Source organism: Schistocerca nitens, chromosome 12 (assembly GCF_023898315.1).
Source record: "Schistocerca nitens isolate TAMUIC-IGC-003100 chromosome 12, iqSchNite1.1, whole genome shotgun sequence".
In the NCBI taxonomy this organism is placed as follows: domain Eukaryota; kingdom Metazoa; phylum Arthropoda; class Insecta; order Orthoptera; family Acrididae; genus Schistocerca; species Schistocerca nitens.
Window position 1 is genome coordinate 145,672,148 of NC_064625.1, and position 22,152 is coordinate 145,694,299.

Genomic DNA, 22,152 nt, shown 5'->3' on the forward strand with positions numbered 1-22,152 from the left:
CACAGTTCCACACAACTTCTTCCTGTTTTTTCAATTAATCTGTGTTCAGTTTTTCAAGGCCTATCCACTGTGCCAACTTATAACTAAATCTGAGGGGGGTGCGATGGGGAGGTTCCCTTGTTAGAACTACTTAAACATAACTACCCTAAGGACATCACATACATCCATGCCTGAGGCAGGATTCGAACCTGCGACCGTAGCAGTCGCACGGTTCCGGACTGAAGCGCCTAGAAACGCTCGGCCACCGCAGCCGGCCGTGTGTTTACACATGAGTGGCTCGAATTCTTTAAGTAATATATCTCGGTATAAATTAAAAGTGAAAAATATGTGCCCTATGTCACAATATTTTGGTCTCATTAATGAGGTTTCAATACTTCTAAAAGTGCCTTCATCAGAATTTAGACATTTAGTCTACAACATCATTACAAATTTATGGGAAAAAGTTTTATATACAAAAGTGTAAGTACTGACCAACAATAAAAGACAGAGACAGTACTTACATGTCACATATAAGATAAATAACCATCAGGGAGTGCTGCACTGAGGAGAGGTATCGATGGCGGTCAGTGAGAACTGGCACGAAGTCGGCGTTCCAAAACATCCCAGAGGTGTTTTATAGGATTCATGTCAGGACTCTGTGCAGGCCAGTCCATTACAGGGATGTTATTGTCGCGTAACCACTCCGCCACAGGCCGTTCATTAGGAACAGGTGCTCTTCAACAGTGGAAAGCAAGGAAGTGCTTAAAACATCAGTGTGGGCCTGTGCTGTGAGAGTACCACGCAAAACAACAAAGGGTGCAAGCCCTCTCCATGAGAAACACGACCACACCATAACACCACCGCCTTCGAATTTTACTGTTGGCACTTCACACGCTGGCGGATGACGTTCACAGGACATTCGCCATACCCAGACCCTGCCATCGGATCGCCACATTGTTTACCGTGATTCGTCACTCCACACAACGTATTTCCACTGTTCAATCGACCAACGTTTACGCTCCTTACACTGATCGAGGCGTCGTTTGGCATTTACCCGCGTGATGTGTAGTTTATGAGCAGCCACTCGACCATGAAATCCAAGTTTTCTCACCTTCCGCCAAACTGTCGTAGTACTTGCAGTGCCGGCCGCGGTGGCCGTGCGGTTCTGGCGCTGCAGTCCGGAACCGCGGGGCTGCTACGGTCGCAGGTTCGAATCCTGCCTCGGGCATGGGTGTGTGTGATGTCCTTAGGTTAGTTAGGTTAAAGTAGTTTTAAGTTCTAGGGGACTTATGACCTAAGATGTTGAGTCCCATAGTGCTCAGAGCCATTTGAACCATTTTTTTTTACTTGCAGTGGATCCTGATGCAGTGTGGAATTCCTGTGTGACGGTATGGATAGATGTCTGCCTATTACACGTTACAACCCTCTGCAACTGTCGGCGGTCTGTGTCAGTTAACAGACGAGGTTCGGATGTACGCTTTTGTGCTGTACGTGTCCCTTCGCGTTTACACTTTAATCACATGTTGGGCTCGCGAACGCAATCAGCGGTAAAACAGGAAGTGAGCTTATGAAACGTCCCCTTTTTGAAGAATTATACATGACTGTGCTTAAATTGACACAATATTTTTAGCGCAACGCAATCTGACTCTCAATAATCCCTACAAAAGAATGGCCCTGACTAACATTAACCTATACCTTTCACAAATCACTTACCTCACAAAAATCTTCGTTACTCGAACTACTGCAATACAGCGAGCGCCACTACTGCCAGCTAAATAAAAGATTCAAACTAAGGAAGGCACTAACTACTGATAGGCATAGTTAGCAAATGAAAGATTTTAATAGAGAACAAACACTGTATTTACCTTAATAGTCATATTATATATAGCAGTTCATGACAGTCTTACAAATTTCAAAACTCCGCCATCTCTCTCCCCACATCCATCACTGCTGGCGGCTCACCTCCAACTGCGCAACGCTACGCGCTGTTAACATCCAGCTGCCGCTGCCCAACACTACAATGGCAGACAACAATGCAAACTAGCCACAGACTGCACACAGCACAGCCAGTGATTTTCATATAGAGCGGTACATGACGTTACCAATAAGAAAACCTAAACAGCCTACTTACATAGCCCCCATGCTCCCCACAAAAAATTTTACAAATTGTTTTGGGCAGTGGCCAATACAGATTTGCAAAAAATTTTTATAATTACAATAACAAAGAAATCAAATGCACACACTTAGTGATACAATGTTGGTCAAAAGCTAAAATTTTCTCACAGTCAATAAAGACAGTCCTGATCATTCAACACAGTAAAACTGCCGTTTCTTTTCTCAAAGTCTGAGCAGTAAAAGACAATGCACATGGAAGTAGTGGATTTCCATGTAGTCTTGAAGAAGTAGTGTTGTCCTTCCAACGGAAAGACAGTGCTGACTCTTGACATGCAGACAGGTAATGGGCCACAACAGAGCAAACCCACCGCAGTCGAAGTTTTGAAGAATATTGGTAGGTAGGTCATCACAGAGCAGACCCACTGTAGTCCTGGTAGAGACTACGGTATTGGTGGGCCACCAGAGGTGCAGACCCACTGCAGTCCTTGTAGAAATAATGGTAATGGTGGGCCATCAAAGATGCAGACCCACTGTAGTCCTTGTAGAGATAATGGTATTGGTGGGTCATCAAAGATGCAGACCCACTGTAGTCCTTGTAGAGATGGCCAGCAGCCATCTGTTGCGACTGTGCAGGTGCACAATCACCATCGAAGAGTCTTGCGGACAATATAGCAAGTCCATAATCACCACTTGTGCACTCACAAAGTTTTTGGAATTGTCCTTAGAACCAGCAATGCTGTTATCCAGTCCCTTGCTGAATTATTAACACACGTGCAAACACTAACAGTCCCTACTTCACACATACTGTCCAAATACTATGACCAACAGAAACGTGTGCAGTGAAATGGAACTTACAAGTTAATAATATGATGAACTGGTGTCAATTACAATTTTATAACATAAGAATACAATTACAAAGGCACAAAATACATCAGCGGTAAAACAGGAAGTGAGCTTCATAAGCAGAGAACTGCACTGCGAGCTGGAACTCCAAACCCACCCATTAGTTATGCACCTGCGTGTCGCAGGAAAACGTGGCGCCGTAGCCATACAAAGTGAACTTCGGAGCAATGGAACAATATCATCTTGTTAGATGAGTCTTGTTCCACACTTTTTCCAACTTCTGTCCAAATTTACATCTCAAGAAACTAGCACGGCTCGGGTTCAAAAATGGTTCAAATGGCTCTGAGCACTATGGGACTTAACATCTGTGGTCATCAGTCCCCTAGAACTTTGAACTACTTAAACCTAACTAACCTAAGGACATCACACACATCCATGCCTGAGGCAGAATTCGAACCTGCGACCATAGCGGTCTTGCAGTCCCAGACTGAAGCGCCTACAACCGCTCGGCCACACCGGACGGCTATATGGTACAGATGTGTTTAAAACTGCTGATATAATTTTGTCTTGACTGAACAGTGTCCGCAATTTTATGCTCCTCAAAAAAATATGTTTCTCCATCAAGATAGAGGGTCCTGCACCGAGGGCCTATTGGCCGCGAATTCCTTTGTTCCCTAGCCGATCTTAACTGCCTGGAGGTTGTGGCAGAAATGTCAGCGAAATCTTCACCATCGACCACCGGGTCCTCAGCTCGTGGTCTAGCGGCTAGCGTTGCCAGAGGACTGGGTGTCTGTGTTGTCCTCATCATTTGATCATCATCATCATCATCATCATCATCATCATCATCATCATCATCATCATCCGTGACCGTGGCTAATTTGGGCTGTGTAAAAATTAAGCACTCCGTCTTCAGGCCACGACTGGCCTACCGGGACCATCCGACCGCGGATAGGAGGGGCGTGGGGTCAGCACACCGCTCTCCCGGCCGCTGCTATTCCGTCGAGTAGCTCCTCAATTGGTATCACTAGTTTTTTTTTAGATTAAAGTTCAGTCTTGATCACGTTATGTCTGTTTTAATGAGTAACCGGTTTCGGTTTTTTCTATAAAACCATCATCAGACCCATTGGCTCCCTTGGGTCTGATGATGGTTTTATAGAAAAAACCGAAACCGGTTACTCATTAAAACAGACATAACGTGATCAAGACTGAACTTTAATCTAAATATAACAATTAATTGATCACTGTATTCCAAAAATGTTTACCAAAATTGTGGTATCACTAGGCTGAGTGCACCCCGAAAAATGACAACAGCGCATGGCAGCCTGGATGGTCACCCATCCAAGTGCCGACCACGCCCGACAGCGCTTAACGTCGGTGATCTCACGGGAACCGGTGTATCCACTGCGGTAAGGGTGTTGCCTTTGTGTAAAAATTGGACTGTGTAAAATTTCGGGCTTCGTACAGGCGCTGATGACCGTGCAGTTGAACACCCCACAAACCAATCCCCGACGGTAATAGATGCTGCGAAGTGTCGTTACCGAGTCGTGGAAACCCAAAGCATACGAATGACGCTGGCTTGTGGAACATATGAGGCGGCAAATAAACAACCACTAGAAGGAGTGCACGGGCGGCGTGGGTTCTGATCCGCAGGCAGTCCGCCGAGCTGCCACGACCATCGCGGCCCACGACCAGGTCGTGCTCCCCTTATCGGCCAGCGCGGCGCCGGAGGGGCCATCACGCGCGGCTTTTAGCACCGCCGCGATCGTATTTCCCGCGCCGCCGGCTGGCCTCCCATCTCCTTGTCGAAGATTAAACGCGACAAACACATTCATAAAGGTAACACCCACTCATCAAACCCCCTCCCTGGCGTCTCTGCCCTACCACTTCTTTTTTACACTCGTCGTTTCGTTGCCAACACACGCGCCTGCGCGCCCCTACATCCATTCCGGCGAGAGGGCTCTCTCTCTCTACCTCTCCCCCCCCCTCCCCCCATCTCACTCTCTCTCTCTCCGTTCGCTAAGGACTGCCATCGCAGTAACGCGTAAAATACACCGAATACGGCGGTCGCAGCCAATCCGTCAGAAGCGGACGCACGGCGACCCTTACACAGAGGGTGAGAGAACAGAAAACGTTACGTCATGATAGCCGCGTATATATATAAAAAAAAAAAAAAAGAAATTAGGTGCGAGATGGACGCGCGCGCACGAGAGGGTACGAGGTGAGAGGGGGCGGGAAGCAGGAATAAAAAAAGAGTTAAGAGAAGGGCACTGCCGGCGAAATATGGAGGTTAGCTACGACGCGCAGCGCGGCGGAGTAGCTCGTAAAAATTGATCGCTCATTGCGGTGAGCGATAAGCGGTCCAGCGACTAACCGCGCCAGCCTCTCCCCTCCCTCCCTCCCTCCACCGATGTGCGAGAGAGTGCTCGCACGGAATGAATTGCTCGGACGCCTCGAAAGAGACGTGTCCGGAGGTGGCGGATTTTTTTTTTTTTTGTCCGGCGCCAATTACTGCCAGCAAGTGTTGAGCTCGCGTGGTGGCGTTCCGGCTGAGAGAGGAAGAAACACGCCACGTTTAAGCTCGACACTGCCAGAGACGGGAAATGTCTTCAATGAAATTGAAACATCCCCTTAGAAAAATTAATGAATGATTGTGCTGATAAACCTCTTACATTATTTGATTTCCAAACAGCTGAGCAGAACTGAACGTACTCAGACATTTCGCTCCTTACCTATTCTGATCAACACTAAACTGACACACAATATTTTTAGCGCAACGCAATCTCACTTTCAAAAATCCCTACAAAAGAATGGCCCTGACTAACAGTAACCTGTACCTTTCATGAATCACTTACCTCACAAAAGTCTTCGTTACTCGAACTACTGCAATACAGCGAGCGCCAATACTGCCAGCTAAATAAAAGATTCTAACTAGTGAAGGCACTAACTACTGATAGGCATAGTCAGCAAATGAAAGATTTTGATAGAGAACAAACAATGTATTTACCTTAATAGTGTTCAAAAGTCATGATATATATATATATATATATATATATATATATATATATATATATGAACTGACATCCAGCCTTACAAATTTACTCTCTCTGATGGACACACGTCCAGATCGTCCGCTCTCAAAACTCCGCCATCTCACTCCCCACATCCACCATTGCTGGCGGCTCACCTCCAACTGCGCAACGCTACGCGCTGTTCACATCCAACTGCCCAACACTACAATAGCGAATATTCCAACAATGCAAACCAGCCACAGAGTGCACACAGCACACTCAGTGATTTTCATATGCTACATGGCGTTACAAACATAAAAACCTAAACAGCCTACTTACTAAATCATATTATCCCGACTAGCCACACAGAGTGTAATACTTCTGGCTTAGTCAGCCATCATAGTAGCCTCCAAGAAGCTGTCCCCAGAACAGTGGCGATGCAAGAAGTATATAGATGACGAAATGTGGCGTGAGGTACCTGTGGCAGATGTTAGATTCGGTACCATTCCCGTGTAAAAGACAACCTGCATAATGCTACTCCTCTGTGATTGGCTGCTGTGTTCGGAGCAAGTGCGCCAAAACGCTATAGTTATTATTAGTTAAACTACTAATTGGAATGACATCACTTTTTAATATAAATATCTCTCAACAGCTGACTACCAATCAGCCATTTTAGAATTGTTGTTGTTGTTGTGGTCTTCAGTCCTGAGACTGGTTTGATGCAGCTCTCCATGCTACTCTATTCCTGTGCAAACTTCTTCATCTCCCAGTACCTACTGCAGCCTACATCCTTCTTAATCTGCTTAGTGTATTCATCTCTTGGTCGCCCTCTACGATTTTTACCCTCCACGCTGCCCTCCAGTACTAAATTCGTGATCCCTTGATGCCTCAGGACATGTCCTACCAACCGATCCCTTCTTCTAGTCACGTTTTGCCACAAGCTTCTCCCCAATTCTATTCAATACCTCTTCATTAGTTATGTGATCTACCCATCTAATCTTCAGGATTCTTCTGTAGGACCACATTTCGAAAGCTTCTATTCTCTTCTTGTCCAAACTATTTATCGTCCATGTTTTACTTCCATACATGGCTACACTCCAGACAAATACTTTCAGAAACGACTTCCTGACACTTAAATCTACACTCGATGTTAACAAATTTCTCTTCTTCAGAAACGCTTTCCTTGCCATTGCCACTCTACATTTTATATCCTCTCTACTTCGACCATCATCAGTTATTTTACTCCCCAAATAGCAAAACTCCTTTACAACATTAAGTGTCTCATTTTCTAATTTAATTCGCTCAGCATCACCCGACTTAATTCGACTACATTCCATTATCCTTGTTTTGCTTTTGTTGATGTTCATCTTATACCCTCCTTTCAAGACACTGTCCATTCCGTTCAACTGCTCTTCCAAGTCCTTTGCTGTCTCTGACAGAATTACAATGTCATTGGCGAACCTCCGAATTTTCTTTTGTTTCCTTTACTGCTTGCTCAATATACAGATTGAATAGCATCGGGGGATATGTTATAACCCTGTCTCACTCCCTTCCCAATCACTGCTTCCCTTTCATGCCCCTCTACTCTTATAACTGCCATCTGGTTTCTGTACAAATTGTAAATAGTCTTTCGCTCCCTGTATTTTACCCCTGCCACCTTCAGAATTTGAAAGAGAGTATTCCAGTTAACGTTGTCAAAAGCTTTCTCCAAGTCTACAAATGCTAGAAACGTAGGTTTGCCTTTTCTTAATCTTTCTTCCAAGATAAGTCGTAAGGTCAGTATTGCCTCACGTGTTCCAACATTTCTACGGAATCCAAACTGATCTTCCCCGAGGTCCGCTTCTACCAGTTTTTCCATTCGTCTGTAAAGAATTCGCGTTAGTATTTTGCAGCTGTGACTTATTAGACTGATAGTTCGGTAATTTTAGAATTATTAAAAACAATTTAAATTAAAAACGAGACTGACGAAATTGCAGACGAAGCACTTCGGAAGCGTTCGGTCCACGCCTTTTCTGGTATGGCGCGCGAAGTGTTTCGGGCTGTTCGTCACTCTGGATTAGGCAGTGGAGAAGAACAGACATGTTGTCTGTCGCAGGATGTGTTTGCCAGTATTAAGTATTAAAAGATTCACTCCGGTAGTCATGAGGCACAGACACGTGCCACAAATAGTGTAAAGATACATTTTCGTAAACATTGAGTTTGATCATGTACTTTGCTGTATCAGAAGGTATTGTATTAAGATCATGTTGTCTTCTAGTGTGGCTATATTAAAATACGCGAGTGGCATCCCAAAGAAGTGATACATTATTTCAGAATAGAACCTCGCTAAAAGTCTGTTTCAGCCTCGAGATACATAACCTACGGCCTACGTGCTGTTTTCTGCGGTGGGGACATCAACTTGAAGACAGCAGGTTAGTGAACTATAACAGAACCTTCATATTCCACGCACTGCAGCGCAGAAAACCAGGCGCCTCACGTGTACTGCATGCACAGAACACATGTGCTCAGTGACACGGCATCTGCAGTAATGCTGAGGAGGTAAAGGAGGATGGACGTTATTAACACAAACAATCAACTCATTATTCCTTTCTTGCCGTAAGAGGTAGTAGGAAAAATAAAAGGTGCACTAAAATTAACAACGAAACTGAAAGAGGTGACTGGGTGTTGTGTGATGTCCTTAGGTTTAAGTATTTCTAAGTTCTAGGGGACTGATAACCATAGATGTTATGTCCCATAGTGCTCAGAGCCATTTGAACCATTTTTTTGAAAGAGGTGAAAATAAACGATAATAAGAGCAAAAAGCAGTTATTAATTATGACAGACCCGCCATATTTTACATTACATGCTACACAATTTAATGCTCTAGCCAGCTTCTAATATAGATTCTTGGCTTGGTGCTTAGTGTTTTGGCATATGCTGCCGTCATCAGTGTCCACCTACGAGCGGCGTTCAGTAAGTAATGCAAACATTCTTTCTCTCGGCCACTTTCGGTTAAAAAAATGCGGAATTTGTTGTGGAACATGATTGAATATTACCGCTTCAGCCCCAACAGGTTTTCATGAAGTTCCAATAGCTGCTGGCACTGTAAGCAAACCTCCAAAATGTAATGGAGGTGTGTTCCAAGCAGCAAGCTATCACTTCAGTGGAAAACCAGAGCATCGCAGATATTCACAGGCGCCTCCAGAATGTCTGTGGAGACCTCGCGGTGAACAAAAACTGGTCGAGTCGTTGGGCGAGGCACCTGTCATAATCTCAATAAGCTCGCTCAAAACTGTTCGATCTCACGCGTGCCAGCCGGCCGCACATATCAATGCCTCCTGCAGTGTTGGAACGTGCGGACACTCTCATTCGACGGATGCAGGTGAACTTCTCCATGGCAACGTGAGGCCAGTCTGCGCCCCCGAGAGGAGATCTCAGCCCTTCGCTGGACTGTCCTCTCTCATCCACCATACGACCTGCACCTCCCACCTCCCGTCTGTTTCTCCCAATCAAGGATGCAGCCACTGGGAAGTAGTGCGCGGACGATGGCGAGGTACTGATGTAGCAAGACGCTGGTTGTGACGTCGACCAGTAGAATGGTACCGTGTGGGCGTAAAGGCTCTCCAAGTAAGGTGGCGTAACGCAGACGCATTGAATGGAGATTATGTTGAAAAATACGGTTCTGTACCCAACGAGCATGGAATGATACAGCATTTTGGAATCTTGAAAAAAAAACCACATCTTTCACAAAAATAAAATGTTGCATTACTTATTGAATCTCCCTCGTATCAAGTATACAGCATTTTATAAGTGTGCCAGCTTGTACAGTCATCGTTAACTTGAATAAAATACTTCTGGATGGTACATCGAATCAATATGCAAGCCTAAAACGATTATAAAACGGACGTTTCGACCATCTTCCGTTGTTCGTCTTCGGGCTGATGGATCAATTTAGTTGCTCTGCATACCTAAGCATAGGCATTCTTCTGTACCTCCGGATGTGAAAAACCTGTACGCTGCTCTTCCCTGAACTGGTTATAGTCCAAGTCTCACTTTAATACAAGACAACAATACACAAAGCTACTTTCAGAAAAGATTTCTTGGCGATTAAAATTTGTATTACATGTATAACTTATTTCTCGGTTTTCGTGATATTGCCAGCGTTTATTTTACACTGAAGCGCCATAGAAACCGGTATAGGCAGTGGTATTCAAGTACGGAGTTACGTAAACAGGCAGAATACGGCGCTGTGGCCGACAACGGAGAGACGTCTACAGACGTTAAAGTAACCTCTGGCGTGCCACAGGGGAGTGTTATGGGACCATTGCTTTTCACAATATATATAAATGACCTAGTAGATAGTGTCGGAAGTTCCATGCGGCTTTTCGCGGATGATGCTGTAGTATACAGAGAACTTGCAGCGTTAGAAAATTGTAGCGAAATGCAGGAAGATCTGCAGCGGATAGGCACTTGGTGCAGGGAGTGGCAACTGTCCCTTAACATAGACAAATGTAATGTGTTGCGAATACATAGAAAGAAGGATCCTTTATTGTATGATTATATGATAGCGGAACAAACACTGGTAGCAGTTACTTCTGTAAAATATCTGGGAGTATGCGTGCGGAACGATTTGAAGTGGAATGATCATATAAAATTAATTGTTGGTAAGGCGGGTACCAGGTTGAGATTCATTGGGAGAGTGCTTAGAAAATGTAGTCCATCAACAAAGGAGGTGGCTTACAAAACACTCGTTCGACCTATACTTGAGTATTGCTCATCAGTGTGGGATCCGTACCAGATCGGGTTGACGGAGGAGATAGAGAAGATCCAAAGAAGAGCGGCGCGTTTCGTCACAGGGTTATTTGGTAACCGTGATAGCGTTACGGAGATGTTTAATACACTCAAGTGGCAGACTCTGCAAGAGAGGCGCTCTGTATCGCGGTGTAGCTTGCTCGCCAGGTTTCGAGAGGGTGCGTTTCTGGATGAGGTATCGAATATATTGCTTCCCCCTACTTATACCTCCCGAGGAGATCACGAATGTAAAATTGAGAGATTAGAGCGCGCACGGAGGCTTTCAGACAGTCGTTCTTCCCGCGAACCATACGCGACTGGAACAGGAAAGGGAGGTAATGACAGTGGCACGTAAAGTGCCCTCCGCCACACACCGTTGGGTGGCTTGCGGAGTATAATTGTAGATGTAGATGTAGATGTAGACAACTCCTATATACGACAGCAAGTGTGTGGCGCAGTTGTTACATCGGTTACTGCTGCTACAATGGCAGGTAATCAAGGTTTAAGTGAGTTTGAACGTGCTGTTGTAGTCGGCGAACGAGCTATGGGAAACAGCATCTCCGAGGTAGCGATGAAGTGGGGATCTTCCCGTACGACCATTTTACGATTGTACCGTGAATATCAGGAATCGCGTGAAACATCAAGTCTCCGACATCGCTGCGGCCGGAATAAGATCCTGCAAGAACGAGACCAACGACGACTGAAGACAATCGTTCAACTTCGCAGAATTGCAACCGTTCCGCAAATTTCTGCAGATGTCAATGCTGGACCATCAACAAGTGTCAGCGTGCGAATCATTCAACGAAACATCATCGATATGGACTTTCGGAGCTGAAGGCCCACTCGTATACCCTTGATGGCTACACAACACAAACTTGTACGCCTCGTCTGGGCCCATCAACATCGACATTGAACTGTTGATGACTGGAAACATGTTGCTTGGTCGGGAGAGTCTCGTTTGAAATTGTATCGAGCGCATGGACGTGTAGCGGTATGGGGACAACCTGATGAATCCATGGGCCCTGCACGTCAGCAGGGGACTGCTAAAGCAGGTGCAGACTCTGTAATGGTGTGGGGCGTGTGCAGTTGGAGTAATATGGGACCCCTGGTACGTCTAGACACGAGTCTGACAGCTGACGTAAGCATCCTGTCTGATCACCTGCATCCATTCATGTCCACTGTGCATTCCGACGGACTTGGGCAATTCCAGCAAGACAATGCGACACTCCATACATCCGGAATTGCTACAGAGTGGCACCAGGGACACTCTTCTGAGTTTAAACACTTCCGCTGGCTACCAAACTTCTCAGACATGAACATTACTGAGCATGTCTGGGATGCCTTACGGATTTATGGACAGCCCTGTAGGATTCATGTGTCAATTCTTCGACGTCGTGTTGCGGCACTTCTGCGTGCTCGCGGTGGCCCTACACGATATTAGACAGTGTACCAGTTTCTTTGGTTCTTCAGTGTAATTGCCCTGACCTAGAAACTAACGCGTATTATATCGCCAAAGAACTGTAGATCTTAGTATATGACATAAATTTCAACGTGATACATCTAAACGGCCTTGAGGAAAAGAAGTCTTAACCGACGGACAGTCATACAGACAGCACGGTAACAAGTGGACAAATGCAGATTAACAATTTTTGGAATTTTTTCTTCTGGTTGTAGTGTGAAACCTTCCTACTTGGCAAATTTCATGATTCTGAGCTAACAGGAAGTACAGTGTAGGTTTTGATAAGTGAATTTGCGAGTATCGAAATACACTCCTGGAAATTGAAATAAGAACACCGTGAATTGATTGTCCCAGGAAGGGAAAACTTTATTGACACATTCCTGGGGTCAGATACATCACATGATCACACTGACAGAACCACAGGCACATACACACAGGCAACAGAGCATGCACAATGTCGGCACTAGTACAGTGTATATCCACCTTTCGCAGCAATGCAGGCTGCTATTCTCCCATGGAGACGATCGTAGAGATGCTGGATGTAGTCCTGTGGAACGGCTTGCCATGCCATTTCCACCTGGCGCCTCAGTTGGATCAGCGTTCGTGCTGGACGTGCAGACCGCGTGAGACGACGCTTCATCCAGTCCCAAACATGCTCAATGGGGGACAGATCCGGAGATCTTGCTGGCCAGGGTAGTTGACTTACACCTTCTAGAGCACGTTGGGTGGCACGGGATACATGCGGACGTGCATTGTCCTGTTGGAACAGCAAGGTCCCTTGCCGGTCTAGGAATGGTAGAACGATGGGTTCGAGGACGGTTTGGATGTACTGTGCACTATTCAGTGTCCCCTCGACGATCACCAGTGGTGTACGGCCAGTGTAGGAGATCGCTCCCCACACCATGATGCCGGGTGTTGGCCCTGTGTGCCTCGGTCGTATGCAGTCCTGATTGTGGCGCTCACCTGCACGGCGCCAAACACGCATACGACCATCATTGGCACCAAGGCAGAGCGACTCTCATCGCTGAAGACGACACGTCTCCATTCGTCCCTCCATTCACGCCTGTCGCGACACCACTGGAGGCGGGCTGCACGATGTTGGGGCGTGAGCGGAAGACGGCCTAACGGTGTGCGGGACCGTAGCCCAGCTTCATGGAGACGGTTGCGAATGGTCCTCGGCGATACCCCAGGAGCAACAGTGTCCCTAATTTGCTGGGAAGTGGCGGTGCGGTCCCCTACGGCACTGCGTAGGATCCTACGGTCTTGGCGTGCATCCGTGCGTCGCTGCGGTCCGGTCCCAGGTCGACGGGCACGTGCACCTTCCGCCGACCACTGGCGACAACATCGATGTACTGTGGAGACCTCACGCCCCACGTGTTGAGCAATTCGGCGGTACGTCCACCCGGCCTCCCGCATGCCCACTATACGCCCTCGCTCAAAGTCCGTCAACTGCACATACGGTTCACGTCCACGCTGTCGCGGCATGCTACCAGTGTTACAGACTGCGATGGAGCTCCGTATGCCACGGCTGACACTGACGGCGGCGGTGCACAAATGCTGCGCAGCTAGCGCCATTCGACGGCCAGCACCGCGGGTTCTGGTGTGTCCGCTGTGCCGTGCGTGTGATCATTGCTTGTACAGCCCTCTCGCAGTGTCCGGAGCAAGTATGGTGGGTCTGACACACCGGTGTCAATGTGTTCTTTTTTCCATTTCCAGGAGTGTATGTGATACAAATGGTCAAATCTTTTGTTTGCATTGACTTAGAAACTTGCATAAAATAATCTAAGGCTAAAAATGTGAATGTTACGAGTTAATCAGTAATTAGCGGTAGTGAAGTGCACGGTGAAATCAGGAGGAGAGTGTAGCGACACTTGCTGAGTAGTGACGTCACTAGATGTAAGTCAGCAGGTATTAGCGCGAGCGCACGGGCCCTAATGCAGATTCAGGGCCAGATAGGCGTGGCGGTTCAGACACGCATGTCTGCACTCCAGTGCGGGCAGGAGGCGGACAGAGCGGCCGTGTGCGTGGCGGTGTGTGTGTGTAAGCGCGTACGTGTGCCTGCGTGTGAGCGCGGGCCGGGGTGGGGCTGGAAGCGCGCCCGCCGATATCATCGCCGCTGAGTGGTTTAATTCCGATACATTAATTCGTATACAGAGCGCGCGCGCGCCGAAACACCTGATTCTCGCGGCAGCCATACAAGAGATTACATGGGATGGAAAGCGCGCGCCGCGCCCGCGATAAACATAACGCGAATATATGCGGCGGGGAGCGAGGCGGGGCTAAATACGCTAACAGCGCCGGGCCCCGCAAATTAATTTATGGGCGGAGAGCGCCGCGCGCTGGAGCGCAGCGCCAGTTCCAGACGTCGGCCGCCACCTGCTGCCGAATCCCGCCGTCCGCCGTCTGCGGCAGCGCTTAACGCGCTAGCGTACACACCGCGCAGCCGAACACGTCCGCCCTGTCACTGGGACACGGCCAGCGAGGCAAGTTGTGACATAAGCGGGGCGAACAATAATTCCCTCGAGCTTTCGGAAAGAAAAAAAACCTTCTTCATCAGGAGACAGCTGGAGCTAGCATACACACCGCAAAGCCAAATATGTCTGCCCTGTCACTGTGACACCGCCAGCGAGGGAAGTTGTTACATAAGCGAGGCGAACAATAATTCACTCGAGCATTCGGAAAAAATAAACCATCTTCATCAGGAGACAGGTGGGGCTAGCATACACACCGCAAAGCCAAGTATGTCTGCCCTGTCACTGTGACACGGCCAGCGAGGGAAGTTGTTACATAAGCGAGGCGAACAATAATTCACTCGAGCTTTCGGAAAAAATAAACCATCTTCATCAGGAGACAGGTGGGGCTAGCATACACACCGCGCAGCCAAATATGTACGCCCTGTCACTGGGACACGGCCAGCGAGGGATGTTGTTACATAAGTGAAGCGCACAATAATTCAGTCGAGCTTTTGGAAAAAAAACCTGCTTCATCAGGAGACAGCTGGGGCTAGCACACACCACGCAGCCGAATATGTCTGCCCTGTCACTGGGACATGGCCAGCGAAGGGAGTTGAGACGTAAGCGAGGCGCACAATAATTCACTCGAGCTTTTGGAAAAAAAAACCTCCTTCATCAGGAGAAAGCTGAGGCTAGCATACACACCACACAGCCGAGCCGAGCTGCCCTGTCACTGGGACACAGCCAGCGAGGAATGTTGATACATAAGTGGGGCGAACAATAATTCACTCGAGCTTTCGGAAAAGAACCTTCTTCATCAGGAGACAGCTGGAGCTAGCACACACACCGCAAACCCGAATATGTCCGCCCTGTCACTGGGACACAGCCAGCGAGGCAAGTTGTGACATAGCGAGGCGCACATTAATTCACTCGTGCTTTCGGAAAAAAAAACTCCTTCATCAGGAGCCAGGTGAGGCTAGCATACACACCGCGCAGCCAAATATGTCTGCCCTGTCACTGGGACACGGCCAGTGAGGGAAGTTGTTACATAAGTGGGGTGAACAAAAATTCACTCGAGCTTTCAGAAAAAAAAACCTTCATCACAAGACAGGTGGGGCAAAGACCAAAAAGATGGCCGGTGTGTTCCTGTATGACACAGTGCTACAGCTCTGTCACAATATTGCACCTCCTTTCATACCCTCTACTGAGTTATTCTGTACAGTCCTAAGGCATCAACTGCATATGGACCATTGCAGCCCCGCAAAACGGCATTAAGAAGCCACTGACCGGCGTGCCAATGGATAAAGCCGGCAGTGCGACACCTCCAGGAACACAAAGGTCAGCGCCCCTGTCGATGCTGATTCAACCAGCCGCCCACCGCCGGTCGGCCCAGTTCAAAAAATGGTTCAAATGGCTCTAAGCACTATGGGACTTACCATCTGAGGTCATCAGTCCCCTAGACAGAACTACTTGAACCTAACTAACCTAAGGACATCACAGAAGGAAAGTCCACTGGACCTGACTGGATACCAAATCGATTCTACACATACACGAAAGAACTTGCCCCCCTTCTAACAGCCGTGTACCACAAGTCCCTAGAGGAACGGAAGGTTCCAAATTTTTGGAAAAGAGCACAGGTAGTTCCAGTTTTCAAGAAGGGTCGTCGAGCATATGCGCAAAAGTACAGGCCTATATCTCTGACATCGATCTGTTGTAGAATTTTAGAACATGTTTTTTGTTGGCGTATCATGTCATTTCTGGAAAACCACAATCTGCCCTGTAGGAATGAACATGGATTCCGGAAACAGCAATCGTGGGAGACCCAACTCCCTTTATTTGTTCACAAGAGAAAATATTAGATAGAGGTTCCCAGGTAGGTGCCATTTTCCTTGACTTCCGGAAGGCGTTCGATACAGATCCGCACTGTCGCCTGATAAACAAAGTAAGAGCCTACGGAATATCAGAACAGCTGTGTGGCTGCATTGAAGAGTTTTTAGCAAACGGAACACAGCATGTTGTTATCAATGGAGAGACGTCTACAGACGTTAAAGTAACCTCTGGCGTGCCACAGGGGAGTGTTACGGGACTATTGCTTTTCACAATATATATAAATGACCTAGTAGATAGTGTCGGAAGTTCCATGCGGCTTTTCGCGGGTGGTGCTGTAGTATACAGACAAGTTGCAGCAATAAAAAACTGCAGCGAAATGCAGGAATATCTGCAGCGTATAGGCACTTGGTGCAGGGAGTGGCAACTAACCCTTAACATAGACAAATCTAATGTATTGCGAACACATAGAAAGCAGGATCCTTTATTGTATGATTATATGATGGCGGAACAAACACTGATAACAGTTACTTCTGTAAAATATCTGGTAGAATGCGTACGGAACGATCTGAAGTGGAATGATCATATAAAATTAATTGTTTGTAAGGCGGGTGCCAGGTTGAGATCCATTGGGAGAGTCCTTAGAAAATGTAGTCAATCAACAAAGGAGATGGCTTACAAAACACTCATTCGACCTATATTAGGGTATTGCTCATCAGTGTGGGATTCGTACCAGGTCGGGTTGACGGAGGAGACAGAGAAGATCCAAAGAAGAGCGGCGCGTTTCGTCACAGGGTTACTTGGTAGGCGTGATAGCGTTACGGAGATATCTAGCATACTTAAGTGGCAGACTCTGCAAGAGAGGCGCTCTGCATCGCGGTGTAGCTTGCTGTCCAGGTTTCGAGAGGGTGTGTTTCTGGATGAGGTATCGAATTTATTCCTTCCACCTACTTATACCTCCCGAGGATATCACGAATGTAAAAGATAGTTTCGAGCGTGCACGGAGGCTTTCCGGCAAACCATAAGAGACTGTAACAGGAAAGGGAGGTAATGACAGTGCCCTCCGCCACACACCGTTGGGTGGCTTGCGGATTATAAATGTAGATGAAGATGGATGCATGCTCGAGGCAGAATTCGAACCTGCGACCGTAGTGGCCTCGCGGTTCCAGACTGAAGCGCCTAGAGCTGCTCGGCAAACACAGCCGGCGGAGATTTACTGTCTTTGGCCCGGAAAAAGAATGTTCTTTCAGATTTTTTTTCTCGGGATGTGTTATAGATATCAATGTCAAATTTGCTCAAAATGTTTATTGACATTTCCTCTACAAACTGGAATTTTTTCTACCGGAAATGTCGAAGAGCAAAGACGGAAGTGCCGTCGGTGCGAAACAAAATTTCGATGAAGACCTCCAAGCGCCGTATGTCAAAGTTCAGCCAGCTCGTCTGAAATCAAAATTGAGTTGACGTTAGCGAAGTGTATAAGATTCTTTAGGAGTTTTACCTCGTTTATTTGGACCATAGGAGACAAAACGGCGGCCATTTGGAGAAAAAGGGTTTTTTTATCGACTTTTCGACTTCGTCGGCCAAGTAAAAATATTTATAGTTGATGGATCGGAATAAAAGTGGTACAACTCCTAGACAATTTAGTTAGCTTCGTCGGAATCAAAGAATCATGCCAATCGGTTCAGTAACCATACCGCACGTTTTAAAAAAACCAGGGATTGAAATGTTTTATCAGCTGGCTGCTTTGTCGGAAGACAGTGAGTGTACTGATATCAGCACAGTGTAGATAACTTGGTGATGACGAATCTGCTACGGAAGAAATAAGCAAAGGTAACTGATGATGAGTGAGAGTTCGAAACGTTTAAAGTGGTGACTGCTGTATTGGAAGATGCTGTATCAGTGGGGGTATGGTGCATTTGATTCGATAGTATCAAATCAGGTGTCCAGAAATGTGAAAAATACCGGGTGATCAAAACGTTAATACAAATTTGAAAACTGAATAAATCACGGAATAATGTAGATAGAGAGGTACAAATTGACACAGATACTTGGAATGACATGAGGTTTTATTAGAACCAAAAAAATACAAAAGTTCAAAAAATGTCCGACTGATGACGCTTCATCTCATCAGAATAGCAATTATTAGCATAACAAAGTAAGAAAAAGCAAATATGATATTATTTACAGGAAATGCTCAACAATAGTCGAGGAATAATGTTGTGAACAGCACTGTAAAGCATGTCCGGAGTTACGGTGAGGCGTTGGCGTCGGATGTTATCTTTCATCATCCCTAGAGATGTCGGTCGATCACGATACACTTGCAACTTCAGGTAACCCCAAAGCTAATAGTCGCACGGACTGAGGTCTGGGGACCTGGGAGGCCAAGCATGACGAAAGTGGCGGCTGAGCACGCGAACATCACCAAAAAAGAGATCTTTCACGCGTATAGCAATATGGGGTGGAGCGCCATCCTGCATAAACATCGTACGTTCCAGCAGGTGTTTATCAGCGAAGCTGGGCATGATGCGATTCTGTAACATATCGCCGTACCGTAACGCTGAACTAGCACATTCCCCATTCTGATAACACAGCTTCACTAAAAGCGCCTTTTCAGGCAACGTCAACATGCTGCTACTGCTGGCGCATCTGATTCTCTCTCTCATTACAGCTCCTTTTATACACGATAGTCATGCGCAGTCACCGACGTTTTGCTGTCCAGCGCCATCTGTCGGACATTTTGTGAACTTTTTTTTTTTGTTCTAATAAAACCCCGTATCATTCCAAGCATGTGTGTCAATTTTTACCGCTATATCTACATTATTCTGTGGTTTATTAAGTTTTAAAATTTATACTTTTTGATCACCCGGTACGTGATGATGACTGAACAGTCGAAACGCTTAGCGAACTGTCTTCTGCATAAAGGCACACTGACTGTATCGGTAGCAAAATTTGGTACCCAGTGAGGTGTGGAAGGAAAGGGAAAAGCAGCTGACGATGAGAAAGAAGTCGAAACGTTTGGCGAGGTGTGTGCCGTGTCTGAAGACAATACGAGTTCCGTTAATCAGCCAGTCGCAGATTCGTGCAGCCATTAACGTGCGGGGCGACACGGAGGAAGGGACTCGGAGTGAGGGCAGGGAGGACTGAATTCAGATGCGCTGGGCCGTCCCATCTGCGTTCCCTTATGTGCCCGGGAGTAATTCCGCGGACACGGGACGAGGAGGAGGGAGAATAGCAGGCGGAGAGCGCGCGCCAGTAAACGCGGCGGCTGCGGCTCCGGGGCTCTCGGCGCGTCGCTGGACTTAGAGCCACGGGCGCTGCGGCTGGCAGGTGGGTGTCGAGGGTCCCGCGGGTCGGCGACCCCGCTTCCTGGGCGCCCGCTGCTCCTCCCTCCCTCTCCTCTACCTCCCTCCGTCCTCCGTCCCGACCTCCGGCACCCGCCCCTCGGGCCAGTGTTCCCCAGGAGCGCGGGCACCGGTAGTAACCTCAGAGTACGGTGGGCACAAGCGGTCCGCTGCAGCCACTGCTAGGTCTCGACTAGAGATGGGCAAACTCGTTCATCCTTGGGAAGTAGTTCACTGCTGATCGTTCTTTTTTGGGAACCGTTCATACTCGTTCACCGTACATTTGTGCTTGGTATATTATTCTTATGAAAAACTGAAAACTATAGTCTGGGAGACGAGTCTTTGGTATTGACAGCTCGGTAGCGTCTTTCCGTTGCCTAGCGACCGCAGGCAGGCAGCCAATGACGGCCTGACTTTGAGCGGGTAGCAAGGGCAACGTTGCCGCTCTGAAACCCGGTCGCGCGCGCTTATGAAACTTACCAGTGCCTCGCGTGCAGGCGGTGCGGTCGTTCGTCGTTTGTCTGAAGTTGAACTCGCAGTTTATTTCGTTTTTGTTGTTTTTAGTGTTTCTTTGTTTATGTTTCGTTGTAAACAATGTCTAGTGCGGCGAGTAGTACCAGCCCAACACAAGAAGTGAAACGGAGGAAGAAAAGTGTTCTACACACCCAGGCCTGTGAATTCGTGTGCTCTGTGAGGGATTACTTTGAGAAAGAAAAGGGCAAGGGTGGGCCCTTAATTCCTGTTGTTCAGGTTGTGAAGAGAACTGCAGCAGCACTGAAAATAAGTAAGGACACTGTTGTAAAGCTGCACACACCAGGAAAGAATCGACCGAGAAATAAGCAGGTGACAGCTTTGGACGATTTTCAGAAAGACGCTATTCGTCGTCATATATACAGCTATTACAAGAGAAGGGAACATCCCACTCTATCTAAATTACAGGTGTCGCTTCAGAAAGACGATCTTTTTAAAGGGAGCAAATTTTCATTGCGTACAGTGTTGAAAGACATAGGCTTCAGCTATTCACTGTTTAACGGACGCAAAATATTAATGGAAAGGACAGATGTAGTTGCATGGCGGTGCAGATTTCTGCGCAGGATCATGGGTGTGGAATTCGAAAGTATAGTGTGGTTAGCTGAAACTTGGGTCAATGCCAGCCATTCTTTACGTAGAGACTGGAATGATGGAACGCCCGAGGGGACAATGGCAGTGCCTGTTGGCAAAGGAGGGCGTATTATTGTCTTACATGCAGGAACATCGAAAGGTTTTGTGCCAAACTGCTTGAAAATGTTTCGGTCAAAAAAGACGGGAGATTACCATGAAGAAATGAACAGTGTAGTATTTCAAGAATGGTTCGAAGCATCGCTTATGACGAACCTGTCAGTCCATCAGTGATTGTTATGGACAATGCGCCTTATCATTCCGTTGTTCACGATAAGGCACCAACCTTGGCAAACAAAAAAAGACGATATCATTCAGTGGTTGAAACGGCTAAAAGTAGATTTCAGAGAAGATTTAAGGAAGGCGGAACTGTTCGAAATTGTGGCACAAAAGAAACCCCAATTTCCAACATATGTAATTGACGAGATTGCTAAAAGGCACGGGCATGAAATCGTTCGGCTTCCTCCATACCACTGTCACTTCAATGCAATTGAAGGAATGTGGGCGCAGATAAAAAATTACATTGCTGCAAACAATAAAAAATTCACGATCTCTGAAGTGGAAACTCTCCTTCCAGCAGCTATCAATAAAGTGACAAGCGAGACGTGGGCTAAAAGTGTAAACAGCACTGCAAGTGCCATCAGAGAGGCGGCCAAAACCGAAGGGGTTGTGGAAGAATGCATCGAAAATTTAATTATACATCTGGGAGAGAGCTGTAATAGTTCGAGTAGTGCTGAGGAAGACAATGTCAAATCAGATTCTGACAGTGATGTGAGTGGTGTTTTTCCATTACAGTAACTACAACGTATTCAGGAATGTAAGGAGGGAGTTTGCTATCGATCTACAACCAGATCATCATATTGTGAGTACTTTCTTCAGATTATAACTCTTAATACACTGACCAATTATTCTGTACCTTGTAGTAGAACAAATTAATAATGCTAATACTTAACAATGGAAACCAAAACTGCTAATGTTCAACAACTTGCGAAAATAGTTTTCATTTCAGTTGTGAAGTTAAACAAATAACTTTATTATGTTTCAGCATCTTAGACACTTGTACTAAATAGCTCTTATCAGTTTTCGAGTTAATATACACTCCTGGAAATTGAAATAAGAACACCGTGAATTCATTGTCCCAGGAAGGGGAAACTTTATTGACACATTCCTGGGGTCAGATACATCACATGATCACACTG

The 22,152-nt window shown here is 46.7% G+C and overlaps 1 pseudogene; it reads right to left on the reverse strand.

Moving 5' to 3' along the window:
• Nucleotides 1-4,239: 4,239 nt before the first annotated feature.
• Nucleotides 4,240-4,357, reverse strand: LOC126215504 (5S ribosomal RNA; annotated as a pseudogene).
• Nucleotides 4,358-22,152: the final 17,795 nt, after the last annotated feature.